The sequence below is a fragment of the Carettochelys insculpta genome, chromosome 4, assembly GCF_033958435.1.
Source record: "Carettochelys insculpta isolate YL-2023 chromosome 4, ASM3395843v1, whole genome shotgun sequence".
NCBI classification, from domain to species: domain Eukaryota; kingdom Metazoa; phylum Chordata; order Testudines; family Carettochelyidae; genus Carettochelys; species Carettochelys insculpta.
In genome coordinates this window covers 61,065,836-61,084,812 of record NC_134140.1, presented here as the reverse complement: position 1 = coordinate 61,084,812, position 18,977 = coordinate 61,065,836, and the positions used below count along the sequence as shown (strand labels likewise).

The 18,977-nt window shown below is 41.7% G+C and overlaps 1 protein-coding gene across 3 annotated transcripts in view; it reads left to right on the top strand.

Moving 5' to 3' along the window:
• Window positions 1-1,989: 1,989 nt before the first annotated feature.
• The window catches only part of TENM3 (teneurin transmembrane protein 3), a 676,880-nt gene continuing 659,892 nt past the window's right edge, over window positions 1,990-18,977 (top strand). Inside the window, exon 1 of one of the 3 annotated variants that reach the window (XM_074992970.1) lies at window positions 1,990-2,432. The gene's annotated coding sequence lies outside the window, so the exon portion shown is untranslated. Of the gene's footprint in view, window positions 2,433-2,700; window positions 2,801-18,977 lie in introns of those variants that run through there. The other 2 variants (XM_074992971.1, XM_074992972.1) reach the window with 2 other exon arrangements.

The window sequence follows — 18,977 nt, the reverse complement described above, 5'->3', positions numbered from 1 at the left end:
TTGATGGCTTTCCTAATAGGAACTCAAAATGTCTGTAATAGATTTTAATTGCACAGCAAGTTAACACTGTATGCAAATCTATATTATCTGTATACCCCATTTATTATAAGTAAGAGTGGTGTACAGGAAACTTTCAAACTGTTTCTTGAGATCTATTAATGCTTCCTGCTTTTTGAATCGAAATCCCCATCATTTAAATAGCACCACGGGAGCCAGGGAAGTATACATTTCTGCCTCACTGATTTATTTTTAGCATCTTCAGAAACCTAACATAACCTATATGTAAGAATTTAGGAAAAAAATAGTAATATTTCAACTTTACTGTAGCGACCATATTATTCATATTATAAAATAGACAGTGTTTCAGTATAGATGAAGTATTATAATTACAGTGGGTGGGTGCCCAGGAAAATGTTCGTTCACTTGTTATACTTACAGTAAAAATGTGCGATAATACAGAATGACAGATAGTTCTTTAATGCAGCATATGCTGCATTTTACAGATGAGTCTCATTTTCATAATTCTTGGATCAGTTTAGATGTCCAGGTGCATTTCTTCTGAGATCGCTACGAGCAATAGGAAACAGATGGATCAAACACGACAGAAAAGAAAGAATTGTAGAGTGGATCACAAGTAATACTAAAGTGCTTGACAATAAGGCGTGTGACAGAGTTTCCCCAATTACATGGTGTTTCCAGTAATTGCATAGCTTGGGCATTTATTAAGAAACTTTTTGGATGACGTAGTGGTGTGTCCGTTATTGAGTCGGAAAGGTGATAGATGTCGCTCAGATTGGAAACTCAGCACACCCTGGCAGATAGATCGGGCCACTAACTGTTTAAAAGACTGATAAGTTCATGTACATCTGTGATCTTTCGTACGTGGTGTGTAAAACTTCTTTGAGCCTAAAATGAAGGACAAAAAAGAGGACTTGTAGCTATTTCCCTCTTTTAGAGGAAGGACGGATCAGGGCTACTCAGGAACGTTAATGCTAATGTTAAACTGCATTCGTGGCTGGGAGACGGGTGGATACTGAACAGGGGGAGATTGCAAGAGGGAAAAAAAGCAGGAGAGTTTGTATATGCCTGCGTATGTGTGGTTATGGAAAAATTGATTTTGACGGGAGTCCTCAGATTGCAGTCAGGTCCCTCTCAGTGTTGGCCTGTATTTATGTTGTTCTCAGTCTGTTATACTGCTTAACCCGCATCAAGGCCGCAGCCAGAGCTGGAATACGTAGGAGAGCGCTTTAGTTGCTGGGACAAAGACTCCAGGCTCATCACAAGGTGCACGCTTTAGACAGGAGCTTGTTCATAAAAGTCCCAGGGCCCTCTCATGAGCGACTTCGAGTGGGGTCCGGCTACTGGATTTGTAAAGCGTTAATTACACCCCACTGCTGTCCCATCAATCTTCCGAGGCAGGCGCTTGCTCTCTCCCTCCTCGAGTGACTCAGCTGACCTAATACGCCCAACCTCTGAAACTGCAAGGAAAGTGTTTTCTACCGAGACTCTCAGAGGTTGTGATTACCGTGATGAGGTACATGCACTTGAGGGGTGGGGGGCGGCTTAAATGCAGCTGGTTATCACAATTATCCGCCTCCCCCTGGGAAAATCAATCAATCAATCAATCAATCAGCCAGCCTCTCCCCCCATACATAAGCGGCCCTGGTCTGAGCGCCTAGCTAATGAGGCTGTAAGTTCATTAGTGTTTGCAATCAGTGGCGTGCAGACACCCTCATCAGGGCAGAAAGCTGCAAAGAGCCATTCATCAGCGTGAAGTGTTATTCATGGATGACCCCTAAATCATTGCCCTAGGAGTAGATGCACTGATTGGACACAGCATGGGAGCCGCGGTGTTTTACATGAGCCGAGGCAGGCGGCGGCGGGAAGCGGGGAAGGAGGCAAAGGTGGTTCAGTCCGGCACAGCCCAGCCGGCAGGAAAACGCCGCCGCGGTGGCAAGTCCCAGTCCGCGGGAGCGGCGGCGCTGGGGATTATAAACGGTCAGGCGGGGCCACGGGGCCAGGCGCGGGGGAGCGGCTCTCGCCCCCTCCCTTCCCGCTCGGCGCTGGGGGGCGGCGCATGGTAGGCGCCTCTCGCGTGTGTGGCTGCCTGGAAGGGGCTGCAGCAGCTGCCGAGCCCAGGCTCCCTTCAGGCTTCCCTGGGGGAGTGCAGCGCGAGGTCCTGCCCGCGGCGGTGTGGCCGGGGCTCGTTGTGGCCGCGCTCGCAGGAGTGGGAAGCAGCTCCGTCCCGCTAGCGCGGGGAGCAGGAGAAAGTGAACTCCGGGGCCGCGGGGCGCAGCAGCCGGCCCGGGCGGGAACTTGTAACACTTTTCCTTTCTCTTCTGCGCCCCCCGCCCCGGCCGGCCGCGGGGCGCGCTGGAGGGAGCTGACCGCGCGCCGGAGGAGAAGCGCCCGCGCGAGCCGGGCAGCCCCGGGTAAGTGGCGCGCGCGGCGCTCGGGGCCGTCCTAGCGGCGGTGGGGCTGGTGCGGCGCGGCGGAGGCGGCTGCTGCTGCTGCCGCCGCCGCGAGCCCGGGGGCTGCTTTAAATGGGGGCCGAGTCCTTCCCCCTCCCGCGGGCTGGAGTGGCGCTGCTGGAAGTGGGGGGGGACGGGGGAGGTGTGGCAAGTTCCCAGCCCCTCTCGCGGGGGCACTTGAGGCAGCGGCCGCAGCGCCCGCGAGAGGAGGGACGGGCGGCGGGCGCGGGGTTCTTATAGCGCGAGCTCCTCCGAGTCGCGCGCGCGCCTCTCTTCCCGAGCGGTGCTGCTCTTCCCGAGCGCGGCTCGGGCGGCGAAGGAACGATGCCGTGAGTACAGCGTCCACGCGCCGCTTCTCCTGCGGGCCCTGGCGAAGGTGCGGGGTGGCGCGCCGGGGCAAGCCCGTCGGCTACCGCAGCCCGTTCCTTGACTTCCCCAAGTCCCCTCGGCGCGCCGGGCGGATAAATGGCAGCAGCCGGGCTTGTGTTTGGGCAGAGGAGGGGAAGTTGGAGAAGTGTGAACGCTTGCCCTGCGCACGCGGGGGCTAGCTTGGAACATGGCTCGTCCTGCCTCTGTGAGCTGTATGCTGAAGATTTTTTTTTTCGCCGCACACCACCAGTGTGCGTCTTGTTTTCTGATGATGTTTTATTCCTCTATCCTTTGTAGGCAATGGCAGACTGCAGTGGGTGGTCTGTCCACCTAGAAATAGGGTCAGGGTTTACCTGGGCTCGTTCCTTTAAAGAAGAGGGAGGAGAGAGAGCGGGAACAGGCAGGAGCGACTTCTTTGCTTGTGTGCAAGAGATTGCAAAGAAAAGGGGAAAACAAGCAGAGTTAATGCATAGGATCTGAAACGGATTCCAAGTTTTGTGTGTGGGTGGGTGTTTGTTTGTTTTGATCTAATGTTGTTGTTGTTTGAACTTCCGGTATTTTTGTTTTCTTTCTTGGTCTGCTGTACTTCATATGGCTCGTAGTGTTAGATGCCTGTTGGTTATGTGCTAAAAAGTTTCATCTTGTAATAAACGTCACTTTATAACCAGGTAAAAAATACACAAAAACCGCCTGTATGTGGACCTACAATCTTTAGTTCTAACATCAGTGATTGGTCTGTGGTCTTCTGCAGTTCAAGGTTCTTTCAAATTTCGGTTTAGATTCAAAATAGTCTAGTCTATTTTTAATGTGAGAATAGTGAAGTGGCCTGCAGCTGTACTTACAAAAGGCAATAAACCTGTTTGACACTAGACATTCTTTAACTTTACATATTGTTGCCACTTTGCTTTTGTAGTTCTGGATGCAGATGTCTTGCCTAAGTGTATTTAATGGTCTAAAAACTCTATGCATAGGTAAATTCCAATATTGTCTTCTAAGGCTCATATTTAAATGTACACAGGATACCTCTATAGGATAACGAATTCAAGGAATTAAAAAATGCAAATATATAATATGCACCTCTCTTGGAGAGTAAACACAACACTAAAAGACTAAACCAAGACTGCCCACCCCCAATATTAAGAATTAAAAACAAATGTACACTAAGAAGATTACAAAAGTAGTTCCATACATCTGGTACTAAACCAAAATGAACTTTCATGTAAATACAGAGCAGACAGGAAAATATATATAAAAATGAACTGATTATATAAATTAGTTACAGTTGTCTCAAACCTTATTTTTAAATTCTGTTAATTAGTCTGAGGTGTGTGGCTATATTTGTCATTATTGACTTCTCTTTAGTCTGATAAACTAGAAGACAGGGTACTTACTCTGTGTCTAAAGGGTGGAAATGAACTGGTATTAAACATGTAAAAACAGTTTTTTTCCATCAAAAATGAAGCTTTGGTGCAAAATCTACTGGGGTGTGAAAAAACTCCAGAGTAACATTTATAATCCAGTTAGTAAATTAAAACTGGTCCTTCAGTTAAGCCCCTTTTGATTCAGGAGTAATTATCCTGCACACAAAACAGCCAAGACAGTAGGATATAACAAATAAAATGGATTTTAAAAATACAAATTCATATGGAAATGAAGAAAATAGTTGTATTGGAGATAACCATACAAATAACAAAGTGAAATTTTGGCAGAGTTGAAAATCATTACATTGCTGTATTCTTATGCAATGAAGACAATCAACAGACTATATAGTTCCATTTCTGTAAGGTGCTGCACACTGTCAACTGCTTCAGGGTAAATGTGCTTTTTCCCCAAACACATGACAGTGAAGGAGAAAACTCCCATTGACTTCTATGGGCTTTGGATTAGGCCCACACGGAACTGTGTGCACTCAGCACCTTATGGGATCAGACCTTGTATGCAAAACTCCATTGTGCTGTATAGGCTCAGAGGGATAGCTGTATTAGTCTGTAGCTTGAAAAACAAGCAGTTCTGTAGTACCTTTAAGACTAAAAATTATTTATTAGGTAATGAGCTTTCGTGAGTGAGACCCATTTCTGAATCAGCCCAAATCTGAAGTAATGGGTCTTAGCCATGAAAGCTCATTACCTAATATTTATTAGGTACTACAGAACTGCTTGTATATTGTTCCGTGTTGACCTCAAAGAAAATTGAAATAACTTACGGTAAAACTTTGGGACAGAAGTCTCCTGTATTCTAAAGTGATACTGAATTTACTGTAGTTTTTGTGCTGACCTTTGAAACTCTAACTTGTGGGAAATGCATATCCCTATTTAAACATAATTGTAGGAATAAAAAAGAAAAATCCAAAGAAGAAAAATCTTCTGAATACTTTACATTTGACATCTTATTTGCAAATACATTGTATTTCGCTTAATCATTTTGACAAACACCAAGTCTGAGCCACTGTATGCAAGAAATAGACATGTTAAATCTGAGCATAGAAAATATATGGTATTCCAAATTCTATTTAAGAAGCTTAGTTATTACCTGTTTTTCTTTTATGCAATGGTGAATTCTAACAGACTTGCCCTTTTTACCAGATGTGAGATTGTAGATTTACCTTCTTAGCCAACTGCAATTTGTCCTTCTGCGACAACTTGGTTGATCGTTGCCAATCAAGTAGGATTCTACTATAGTTTCATTAAGGCTTTGATTCAGTGTAAGAAACTTCTCTCTCAAGTAACTGGTTGAACTAAGGAAGTTCTGTTCAGATACTTGTCTTTACTTCCAGTATGACTGTTGAGCTGCACAAATAAAGGATTGCTGAATTTTATCATTTAAAACATAGTATTAATGGATAAGTTTTCAGTAATGTTTTCTTTAAAAGCCCATACTTCAGATAAGTTCTACATTGTCACACAATTTTTGAGGAAAAAATGTTATCGTTTTTGGAGGTGGCAAAGGCTTTAAAGAATAACATAGTAGAAATGTGCTCTTTTAAAAAGCTTTCCTTTTCTTAGTTCTAAAATTGATTAATTGCTGTGTCTTTTAAAACCTGATTTATTTAATACTTTTTTTTCATACCAAGCATTACCATTATGAAGCTCTCCTTATAATTGAGATTAATGTTTCTGAGCAAAGAAGTGATTTGGAGGGCTGCATTCATTTTGAGTGCTGCTCTAATCAATTTTAGATACAACATTTCACAATGTATCAGTCTGCATCCAAACTGGCCTTATTATGTAGAATTAACTTGTTGATGATTGATAGCAACAGTGCTGCATCTTGAGAAGTCATTTGTTTCAAAATAAGCGTTATGGCTTCTAAGAGTTTTAGACTGTTGGATCACACAGCTCAGATGTCCTTTCCGTGGCCTGATTAAAGCTTCATAGAAGATTTAGAGAAAATGAGGCTCTTCTATGAACAACTAATTCATGCATATTTTAATGTTTTTAAACTATCTGGATACAAAGTCACATTTCATTTAAATCTGGAATGACCAGTATTTACAAATAGTTTGCATTTATTATAATACTGCATGTCTTGAATGTCCTTGTGGAGAATTTATTTTTCCAGAAATATGTATAAATATTTTAAAGATCACACATAACAAATAATGGGAATGGTCTTTGTATAATATGTAAACCTACTGCTGTGTGATATAATTTCAGTATTCCAGGTGTTAGATATAATCCAGGTATTGAAAGGTAATGCATGCAGAAGTAATGGTTTATCTGTCTCTAAAAGCATGAAGGACAGTAGATGATCTCACCCCACTGTGTTTTTTGTATACCTTCAACTTTGTCTTCATCTACTGTTGATTAGACCTATAAATATATTTAGTTCACTAGAACTCATAAGATTAAAGCAAATGTGGTGTGAAATAAACCAAAGAAATTAGAGGGTCCTTAAACAAAAAACCCTGAGTTGTGCCCAGTCTTGAGTTTGATCTTTTATGTAATTGTTTATATATCACACTATATTGACACTAAATGCATGATGGATAGACTTTTTTTTTTTTCCAATTTAGATACTAGATAATTTTTGGAGTGTTAACAATTAAACAGTTTTACCTCATCAGAAGACCACAATATGGAGAAATCATGAAATACTTGTATGATTACGTAGTTAAATATGAAACACAACTATCAAAAAGTCAGTGTTAACATGTGAAAGAATGTAGGCTTCTTCCACAGATATCTGTGTGTGTGTGTGTGCATTTTGAAACTGCTATAACAGAAGTCCAGAGCTATGACAGAAGGAATAACCTTCAACATGTTCCAGAGTGTAGAATAATAACACTTTCAGTAGTAACTTTTAGAGTCTCTTTCCAGACTTTGTGCCTTACATATATTTTTCTAGCGCAAGTATGCCATAAGATATTATTCACATAAAAATGTTTAACAGACACAAGGTAGAAATTTGAGAAGACTGAAACTGTTTCTTAGCTTCCTTTTGTTGTGCCAAAATGTCATAGATCTAGGAACAGGGAGAGATTTCCACTTCTCTATTAGAACACAAACTCAATAGACAAGTTGAAGATCAACCCGTCAGCCTTGTTTAGAATTTTGGCTTTATGAACATAATCTAGATTGTGGTTTCCCAAACTGGGGGCGTGAAGAAATTCCAGGGGAGCCCTGAGGCAACCCTGCCCCTCCCATCGTTCCCCTTTCTTAAAGAAAGAGACGGCCTTGGGTTCCGGCTCTCAGCGCCTGCCATTTTATGTGGGCGGCCCGACGCAGCTGCTATAAAAAGCAGGCAGTCAGCAAAGACCCACACGGAGCTATGTGTCTCCTGCCAAAGGGAGTGAGTATGGGTTGGGGAGGGAAGGGGGAGGAGGAGAAGGATGGGTTAGATGCAGGCTGAGGTGCCTGGCTTGAGGGGAGGGGGCTCGGTCGGGGGCTCATGGGGTCGGACAGCTGACTTGTGGGGCTCATGGAGCTTGGGTGGCTGGCCCCAGCATGTGGGGCTCATGGAGCTTGGGTGGCTGGCTTGGGCAGCTAGGTCTGGTGGGTGGACAGCTGGCCCCAGCAGTGAGGGGCTTGGACAGGTCCCTCTGGCAGCACAGGAATCAGGTGGGCAGGTAGCTAGCTGGCACAGGCAACTCTGGCAGCTGGTCCAGGGCTCAGGCAGCTGCCAGCTGGGGCTGCACGAGGCACCCGCACGGGGCCAAGGAAAACTATTTGTGCTTATTTTTAATTTCAAATAACATTTTTATGTCAAGTTCTTGTGTTTATTTCAAATTACTAATTGAATTTTTGGATAAAAGGTGGGTTGGATGGTGGTAGAGAAGAGGTGGGAGGGTTTTTCAAATATCAAAAGGGGGGTGTGATGCTGAAAAGTTTGGGAACCACTGATCTAGATCCTCAGTGCTGTTTACTTTTAGTGTATGTGCCTGGAAGTGAATTGTAAACATAGGTCATGGAACCAGACAAAACAAACTGTTAAATTAAATCTAGGACAGTGAATTTAACTCATTTTCCAGTTCTGAGTTAACATTCCTTGCCAATCCATAAAACTAGATGAGTCTAAATCTGGATGGTTCTCTATTGTGCAAATTCTTTGTCAATTACTTGCGTATAACAAATTGTAACGGCTACTTCGGTGCAGTTAGAGTACATACTAAAATGGCATTCATACATGCACATGTAATCTGTACAAAAATTTCAATGAAGAGAATGTTTAGAACAATTTTGATAAACTAGCAATTAAAAGGAAGAAATGAAAAGGTAGTGTGTGCTACGCAAATAGATAAAAGGAAGAGTGTATTTCTTGAATTAGTTTTCAGCAAAATAAAACTAGTTGCCATTTTTAAACTGAAACAATCTACCAACTTTATTTTTAGGCTACTTAAAATATTCCCCTCATCTAAAGAAAGAAAATACTTTCTCTCTTCTGATGACACACGTAGTTCAAAATCAGTATACCCAGCTCTCTGTGGAGAAGGAAGAGATAATCAGGTCTTCAATGCCTGAATCACATGAAGTGGCATTGTTCTTTTTTCCTCCGCTTTAAAAAAATGCTGCATTTTCAAGTTTTTTCTCCTGTGACTTTTATACAAAGTGTACCCTTTTGGTGACTTAAATACTACATACATGCCAATTAGACTTAGTCTTGACACCTGCATATTTACATCTTAGTATTCCATTTGATATGACCAACTTCACTACCATAGCTCTAAACGAATTAACTGATTTTTGTAAGGGATCTAGCCCATTTTGAGGAAGACTGGTAACTCCGCATTAATATGTTATGCGGCCATTGAGTAGACAGTAACTATTTTATTAATGTTTATTAGTAACTGAAGTTTTATGCTTATGAAGTTTTTATATCCAAGTTAAAGACTTCTAATGTAGCAACTTGTAATTGCAAAATATAGGTATAACTTTGAGCGTAGGGGTGAAATAATTGTCCCTATTATAAGCCAATAAACTATGGAAATAACCATCATAAATATGAATACTGACAGTAGTATAAACCATCAGTTATCTATTAAACTGTAAAACTTGGTAGTGAGTCAGTTTGTGGTTTGTGTGGTTTGTGCTGCAGTACTTTCTATTAGCATGATTCATATTTTTAAAAAATAGCAGTAATATCACGTTAGACTGGGTCCAATGTGTTATTCTACTTAGAGATTTTTACAATTTCTGAGAGTTTAAGAAAAATATTCCTAGTGGGTTTTAATCAGTGAAGCATAGATTTTAATTGTGGATTTTCTTCTCCTGAGAGAGAACACAATGGACAACCACATTTCAGCATCTTTAAAAGAAATTGACTAGTGTAAACAGCACATTATTGACTATAAACCAATGCAGGATACATAATTCCCTAAAATATAGATTTCTGAAATTTTTTGCATTTTGATGTGGCTGGTTTTGAGTCAAAGGACAGGTAAATTCTTAGTTGTTGCCTGTGCTTAGCTTATAGTTTTAAAATAAATATAAAAAAGCCATAATAGTTTAAAGCTAAAAAAATTTATGCACAGGCAACAAAGTATAGTCAGTGAAGAAATCATTGATTAACCAATAGAACATTAAATAGTACTTTGGTTGTCAAAGGCCAGGTGTTGGACTCAGAGAATTTAATTTTGACTTCAAGTTACATTGCATGAGATGTATGGTGCTTGATAAATACATTTTTATAGCATCTTGATTAAGAAATTATAATCTAAATATTTAGGGAAGACCATTAATACTAACGAGGAGAGTCATCAGCGTGCCCACGGAGGGATAGCTCAGTGATTTGAGCATTGGCTTGCTAAACCCAGAGTTGTGAGTTCAATCCTTGTGGAGGCCATTTAGGTTTTGGGGTAAATAGATGTCAGGGATGGTGCTTGGTCCTGCCAAGAGGGCAGGGGACAGGACTAGATGACCTCCTGAGGTCCCTTCCAGTTCAAGATGTGTATCTTCAATTATAAAAAAAATCATTTTTCACTTACCTAAAGAACACAACTTAATGAAAATCTTAAAAATAAGGTAAATATTAATCTCCCCAGTTACCTCTGAAAAAGCACTTTTTCTTCTCTGGGGAAAAAAGCAGCACCATTGTTCTTGCAAATGAAGTTTGCAAGAACAATAGATATTAAAAACACTTAGATATTAAAGTGTTTAATAGATATTAAAAACACTTAGATCAAATTTGTTGGTCATGTTTTAATATCTCTAAACTAAGAGGAGAAGTGTCAAAAGGATAACTTTATGGCTAATCCTTTAATAACTGTAGTTTGGAGTGTCCTGGATCCTCATTTGTTCTTCAGCATACCTCTAACTTCAGTGGAGGTGGGGTGATGTTCTCTAGTTGTGGACTGGGACCAGGGTGTCTCAGAATGGCACGTTTGCAGTTAATAAATGTCACTTAAATTTGCAGCCCTTACCTCTTCAGCAAAACCTAAACAATATAATTCTTTCCATTCATAAAATGTATGTTGTTTGAGCCAATGCTGATGGTCTGTGCCTATTGCTTTCCAGTGGTGTCCATAATTTTTCATTTTTAAAAAAAAAAAAAACAAACCAGAACGTAATGTTCAATTTTAAAGTCAGTTTTTCTCATAAAAGTCTATTCTTGCTAATGCTACTGAAATCATGTTTTTTCAGTGTCTCCTCCATCCACTCACTGGAGATATTTCTGATTTGCCTGTCAGAAGCTTTGCATAGCAGTGGTGTGGTCTGAACCATGTAGCTTTAACTAGACAAAAGGTTTTTCGATACAGTTCAACCAGTCATGGTCTTTTGGCCTGTGGTGATACAGGGACCGAAAATCAAGAGTATTCGTACAATGTTTTAATAGCATCGGGAGGAAAAATCATTGAAGTGCTATTGTTCAGTCAGCAGTCAAACAAGTTGTGGATATTTTCTAGTTATCCTTTATTTCATCTGACAAGTAAATTGATAGGAATTTTTTACGATAGTAGAACTTCAGTACGCTATTTTTGCACAAATGATTGTCTGCAGTTTTTTCAGGAATACTGAAAGATAACTGCTCCAATTTGACAAGTCATACTGAGACATTCAGGTGAGACTTTTAGCTTTGATTTCCTTTCATCCATACCTAGCTAGCAAATCGAGACTTTGCCACTGGGACCCTTGAACGATATAGGCTTCCTATGTTTTTATTTTGAGCGTTATTTAACACATTGTGTTGATCACTTAATTGGGGGCAAAAGCTTAAATGGAGCTTATTTTTACAGCTTCTCACTGTTTATTTTGTTACAGTTTAACAGCAGTAAACCCACAACATTTATAGTTGTTGAAGGAATAATATTGGTTTTTGGTATGAACAGTTGACGGGATAAATGAAATGAAATTTCAAGCTTGATTTGTAAATGAATACTGACAACATAATGTTGTTTGGCTAAGTATGCAGCTTGGTACATAACTGCATAAAAATTACATTTCACCTTCTGGTTTCTCAGGTACATTGTATAATGTTGTCTTTTTCAATAAATATTTGTGAAGTTAATGAAGTGAGGTGTTGCAGCCCTCTTAAAATATGTTGACTAACCTTAGGTCTTAGTGAAGTCACCTGTGAGTTAAGGATTCTTAGCTCCTACAGGGTTTGGCTGTGAGGAAAGAGCGGTCCTCAATGGAAACATTCATACTTATGGGCTGTTTCTACTAGTGCCGACAGTTTGATGCAAACAATCAGCCTCAAAAATGCAAAATGGTGGCTCATTTGCATATTCATGGTAGAAATGAAGCAGTGTAGCTGTGGTCCTGCTGGCAAAAAAACCCCCATTGTCGGCAACCCCTTATTCACGGAAAAATCTGGCAATAAGGGGCTCTGATAAAGGGAGTTTTTGCAAAGCAGACATTGCTTGATTTCTGCTGTGAATATGCACATTAGCTACCTGTATGTGCACATGAGCCATCATTTTGCATTTTTGAGACTGCTTATTTGCATCAAACTGTTAGCACTAGGGCTTAGTGTGGACATAGCCGTGTTGTTGTCTTATGGCTCTTTCACTTATTTCATTATAGCCTGTCCATAATGTTTAGTGATCTATCCATGTAGAGAATGAACTGGAAATGCATTTGTGTTTTTAATAGATTTTGTTTGTTTGAAGCTTGAAAACAATAAATAGCATAAAAAGAGCTGAATAGTTAAAGCAGCAATAAAAATACATTTTAGAGAATATCTTAAAGCACAAGAGAAGTGGAAAACACTCACTATCAAATTGATTTTGAAGCATTTAAGTGGCCCTCATGAATGCGTATCAATCTTTACTATTTTAAATAAAACTAAGTTCAAAATGATGCTTTATTTCATGAAGTAGCTAAATAGCTACTTGTGGTGCAATATGTAATATTAAAACTTAAAAAAAAGTTAGTTGCTAAATTCAGCCATTTGAATGCATGGACATCATGAGTAAATGCTAAATTATGACATAAAACACACCATGGCTAAATTATTTAGGATGTTTAATCAAGGGCATTCCATCTAAGTTGCAGTATAAACATGTATTTAATTTCTGAAATTTAATATTAGCTGTGTTAAGTCAAACCCTGTTTTAGTGCAGTAGCGGCAGAAGTTTAATATCTTCCAAGCATTTTACATATCTGTTTTTTGAAGCAAGATATTTTAGCTTCGTTAGAGAGAGGTTTGATCTGGTGTGACAAATGAGGGACTTGAAAAAAGATAGCAGAGAGATTTTGCTATGAAAGGACATCAGTTAATTCTCTCGACATCAGATGGAAGTGTCTATCTATTTGTAATGTAGTCTAAAATGAGGGATTCAACAGATCTTGTTCACCATACTTTGTAATAAAACTTCTATGTCTGTTACAAATATATTGATCCTTAGTGCATTAAATTTCATAAAACACTAGGACCGGAAGGGGCCTTGAGAGGCCATCGAGTCCAGTCCCCTGCCCCGACGGCAGGACCGACCACTATCTACACCATCCCTGATAGACATCTATCTAATCTATTCTTAAATATCTCCAGCGAGGGAGATTCCACAACCTCCCTTGGCAACTTATTCCAGTACTTGACCACCCTGACAGTTAGGAACTTTTTCTTTATGTCCAACCTAAACTTCCCTTGCTGCAGCTTAAGTCCATTGCCTCTTGCTCTCTCCTCAGAGGCCAAGAAGAACAAGTTTTCTCCCTCCTCCTTATGACACCCTTTAAGATATCTGAAAACCGCTATCGTGTCCCCCCTCAATCTTCTTTTTTTTCCAAGCTTAAACAAGCCCAATTCTTTCAGCCTTTCTTCATAAGTCATGTTCTCCAGACCTTTTATCATTCTAGTTGCTCTTCTCTGGAGCTTCTCTAAGTTCTCCACATCTTTCTTGAATTGGGGTGCCCAGAACTGGACACAATATTCCAGCTGAGGTCTAACCAGCGCAGAGTAGAGCAGTAGAATGATTTCTCATGTCTTGTTCACAACACACCTGCTAATGCACCCCAGAATCATGTTTGCTTTTTTTGCAACAGCATCACACTGTTGACTCATATTTAACTTGTGATCTACTAGAACCCCTAGATCCCTTTCTGCTGTACTCCTTCCTAGACAGTCTTTTCCCCACTCTGTGGCTGTGTCTACACGTGCCCCAAACTTCGAAATGGCCATGCAAATGGCCATTTCGAAGTTTACTAATGAAGCGCTGAAATGCATATTCAGCGCTTCATTAGCATGCGGGCGGCAGCCGCGCTTCGAAATTGACGCTCCTTTCCGCCGCGCGGCGCGTCCAGACGGGGCTCCTTTTCGAAAGGATGCTGCCTACTTCAAAGTCCCCTTATTCCCATGAGCTCATGGGAATAAGGGGACTTCGAAGTAGGTGGCGTCCTTTCGAAAAGGAGCCCCGTCTGGACGCGCCGCGCGGCGGAAAGGAGCGTCAATTTCGAAGCGCAGCTGCCGCCCGCATGCTAATGAAGCGCTGAATATGCATTTCAGCGCTTCATTAGTAAACTTCGAAATGGCCATTTGCATGGCCATTTCGAAGTTTGGGGCACGTGTAGACACAGCCTGTATGTGTGAAACAGATGATTCCTTCCTAAGTGCAGCATCTTATATTTATCTTTATTAAACTTCATCCTGTTTACTTCAGACCATTCCTCCAATTTATCTAGATCATTCTGAATTTTGACTCTATCCTCCAAGGTAGTTGCAACCCCTCCCAGCTTGGTATCATCTGCAAACTTAATAAGCGTACTTTCTATGCCAATATCCAAATCATTAATGAAGATATTGAACAGAACTGGTCCCAAAACAGACCCCTGCAGAACCCCACTTGTTGTGCTTTTCCAGCAGGATTGAGCACCATTAACTACTACTCTCTGGGTACGATTAGCCAGCCAGTTATGCACCCACCTTATTGCAGCGCGATTTAAGTTGGACTTGCCTAGTTTGTCGATAAGAATATTATGTGAGACCGTATCAAATGCTTTAGTAAAGTCTAGGTATACCACATCCACTGCTTCTCCCTTATCTACAAGTCTTGTTATAGTGTCAAAAAAAGCTATCAGGTTGGTTTGACATGATTTGTTTTTTACAAAACCATGCTGGCTGTTCCCTATCACTTTACTACCTTCCAAGTGCTTGCAGATGGTTATGCTTTCACTTGGCTATGAATAATAAAAGTGCTGGTTAATATCAGCACTAGCAAGTCCTGAAAAGGCCACTTCATACTTAGAAAACTTAACTCTAAGAAACAGTTAAAATGTTCGTACATGTAAAATGTTTTCTCTAAGTTAATGGTAACTCAGTTATGTGAGTTGTAGGACCAGAGCCCTGCACTTCCTTGCATCTACTAGTCCCTCCCAGGACTTTCGGGAGTGCACAAATCACCTGATATGCAGTCTTTCTCCATTGGTCCTTCTCCCCTCCCAACACTGGAATGCTGCAAACAGCTGATTCACAGCATTACAGCTCTGGGTGGGAGGCTAGAAGTGGCAACTGAGCACGAATTAGATAATGTGCATGCTCCAAAGGTGCTGATGGGGGCAGGGAGGAGAAGCAAGGAAGTGTGGGGCTCTGGTGTGTGGAGCCAGGGCAGACGCAAGGATTGACAAGATAGGGTCGACAACTTTCCACATTGCTTTAGGACAAGCAGGGAGTGTATACTGTCGTGCTGATCAGCCTGGGGTCTATGGACTTGCATCTGCCCTGGCTTCACGCCTGTCCCTCAAAGAAAATAGATACTTTAAGCAAAGTTCTGAGATGGATGCTTGAAAATGTATGTTTAAATATTTTAATTTCCAAACATTTGAAATAAAAGATAAAGTAGCAACATGTCTCCAGTCCAGAGAAACTTGATGCACATGTGCAAAGCGAAATAGCCTGTTTTGTTTTATAGCCACAGACATTCATTTTAATTTAACAGTAAAGCTAAACCCACAGGAATTAGTTATGTTTGACTATGCTCAGTGACCACACCTTCTCTCTTAGGCTGGAGAGCCATTGTCTGACTTACAAAGAAGAGGGAATGGTATTTTTTTGGGGGGGAGGGGGGGGGGGGGGACAGAGCAGTCGAGTTGCTGGAAAAGGGAGTGTAAGATGTGTGATCATGCTGTGCCTCTTGGGACTGGTAGGCTGGAGGAGCTGAAAAGGGGCCAGAATGAGTATGAGAAGGCCTTTCCCCACAAGAACTGGTGAGAGTTTGCTTACACTCCCCTTGTGGGGGCAAAAGACCAGGTTTGGTCAGGAACTGTTATGGGCATCAGGATGATCACTCTTCTGTGTGGTGCAAGAAAAGAATATTTCCCTTACCATTGTATTGGTGTAGGTAGAGTGTAATGGGGTGGGGAGGGGAGGTCACATTTCTCAGCGAATTCCAGAGGTCCTTGGTTATGATGAGGAATGAAAGGGATTAAGCTACATGTTGCAACTCAGTTTGGGGTATCTGTGGAGTGCAGGTACTCCATGGAGAAGGCGTACAGGACTTAAAAAGGTGTGCATTAAAGGAATGGGCTGGAGTGGGAAAGGGAGGGGCTGCAGGCTCCTATGTCAGAGACTCAGCCCCCTGCCCTGCTTTCTTAAAGCCCAGTTTACAAGGGGAATTTGGCTCCCTACCATACCATTTGTGGCTGCCCCTAGCTTTGCCGCCACCACTCCAATATTCCTTTGACATTTCCTTTGTCGTGTATCAAGCATTTAGCTGGTTGTTGTGGAAGGTAAGATTACTGCAGTGGATTGATGGGGGACATGGGTGAAAGAATCAGGGCCATGGTAGAAGTTGGCTGTGTAGATATTGGCAGAACATGAATTACCTGCACAGCAGACTCGATCTGTTGGGTAATCCAACATCTAAAAGCAATCATGTGAGCTGTTTAAAACCATTATTATCAAGTGTCTCCTCTTTCAGTATAGCCAGACAATCTAGGGTGTATGGTATTAGTGTAAAAATGTTATGACTATGTTAATGGACGTTTAAGGAAATCCTCTTCCTGAGCTCATGATGTCCCTATTTTGAAGTACGCTGTTTTGTCTGAAAAGAGATGATATATGGAAGTACCTGGATTAATTGGAGCAGCAGTTATCTTTCATAGAACATAGTTCTTCATCCTGACCTTCAAAATTTTGCATGCCCCCTAGTCCCATGGAAGAGCTGTTCAAGAGCAGGAGTTGGTAGGATTGGGCTTTGTAACTTGAAAGTTTGGCTTAAGGAGAACAAAGCTAAGGTGATGCTGAAACTTGAAAGGTATAAATGCCCGAAACAAAACTTCTTCAATGGCAATTACATTGATGGAAAATCTGTGTGTAAATCTGCATCTTGAGGGCTCTCTTTAGAGCACAGTAAGGTCTTAGAGTACACGAATCCAGGGTGTGCAATCCCACTCTTACACAGCTGATCCCTGGTTTCTACAGTAAACCCTGGAAATGTGCTATTTCCAGTTCCGCTTAACTCATTCTCTGCCCCACCCCTCCCCCCCCAAGCTCTGCATGGCCCCAGCTCAGCCCCCACCTCAGCTCCAGCTCACCACCCCTCACGCACAGCTCCAGTTCAACCCCCCAGATCCCGGTTCAAACACCCCGCTTGTGGCCCGGGTTCCATCCTCCTGTCCCGGTTTACACCCCACACACAGTTCCAGTTGAACCCCCTGTGTGCGGCTCCAGTTCAACCCTGCCCCCGCCTGCGGCTCCAGTTCAACACCTCAGCACTGGTTCAACCCCCCCTCCCGCTCCCATGGTCCAGCTCACCAGCACCGCACACAGCTCTGGTTCAACTCCACCCCTTAACTCTCTGCATCTCTACCCCACCCCAGGCTTAACCCCCCACAATGCCAGGATTTACCTTGCTGCTGCTGCTGCTGCTTCCCTGGCTTCAGAATGTGTTCCACTGTGGAAAAAGCTGGACCCCCAATTACATGAAATCTGGGTTACGCGAGGGCGTGCGGACCAGAACCCTCACGTAACTCGAGAGACTACTGTAATTGTCTTCACATACTGTTTATAACCAAAACCATATTGGTACTATTTTATGTACAATTAATATATTGGATGATATCAGTGAATTCAAGAAGGGGGCCAAATTCTATGCCTGCAGATCCTTCTTGAAGGACTATTAGGCTATGCACATGCAGGAAATTTCACATACTAGTGTTTGTAAGATCAGTCCCCTTGCCCAAGTGTTTGTACAATAAATTTAAAACACTCTTATGAGGTATGAGAACAATATGGAGAGCAATGTCATTGGAAATACTTTGTTAAATATAATTCAAGATTGCTTTTTTTTTCTTGTTCGGTTGCTTGTCCTGTTTTGAACAGGCACTTGGCGGTGCTTGTGACTGTTTGTTTTTACAAGGGATTCAGATTAACATAGTTGTAGCTTTCTATTGTGTATTTGCTGCATAAGCATATCAAATGTTTAATTTTCTAGAGCAGATTTTAAAAATATAAGCTGGAAATAGATACCACTCTTCACCATGAGCTATGCGTTGTATATTGTGGGTTTTCTCTGTATCCTTAACTTTTTTTGGGGGGGGGGAAGGGGGGGTTATATTTAACTTCCGTATTTTGAGTTTTTAATACAGTGTTCAGAAGGACCAAATATATATATTTCTAAGGATTCTGAAAGGTCTCAACACTACTTCTTACTGTTATCTGCTCGACTTTCATTCCTCTCCCCTGATTCTAAATCCCTGTCAGACTCGAATCTCTGCTCTTCCTCACAATTGGCTTTCGGTTAGGGGTATTTTTTTTGTGACTGGAATTACAGGTGCATGCTGCCTCTGTCCTCATTCCCTCTATCGGTCAGTAAATGAACATTAAGGGGAACTAAACCTGAGCTGCCGCTCACAGTGAGCTGGAGTGACAACTCCAGCATACTTCATGTAGGGTTTTTCATGTTGCTGTTCTTACTGTACGTTAAAAGGCATAAGCTGCAAGGTAGTGTCAGACAACTGTCCTGGTGTAATAAACTACCTACAGAAGCTGAAAGAGTGGGATTCCTAGAAATGATTGTGGACAATTTCCCCTCGTTTGATTTTGATCTTTCAAATTTAGCATTGCAATACATTTGCAATTTGAGGCTGGGCTATGCAAGGGATGCTAAGATTGTGTAACTGTGTTCACATATGCGGTAGGGCCAGATGTGTCCCTTCACATATACAGCTGTGTGGGAAGAGTTCAGTGACCCCATCTCTCTTCCTTCTATAATTTTGTGTGACATTTCTTGGGATTCAAAATTACTGCATCATTTCTTCTGAGAGTTTA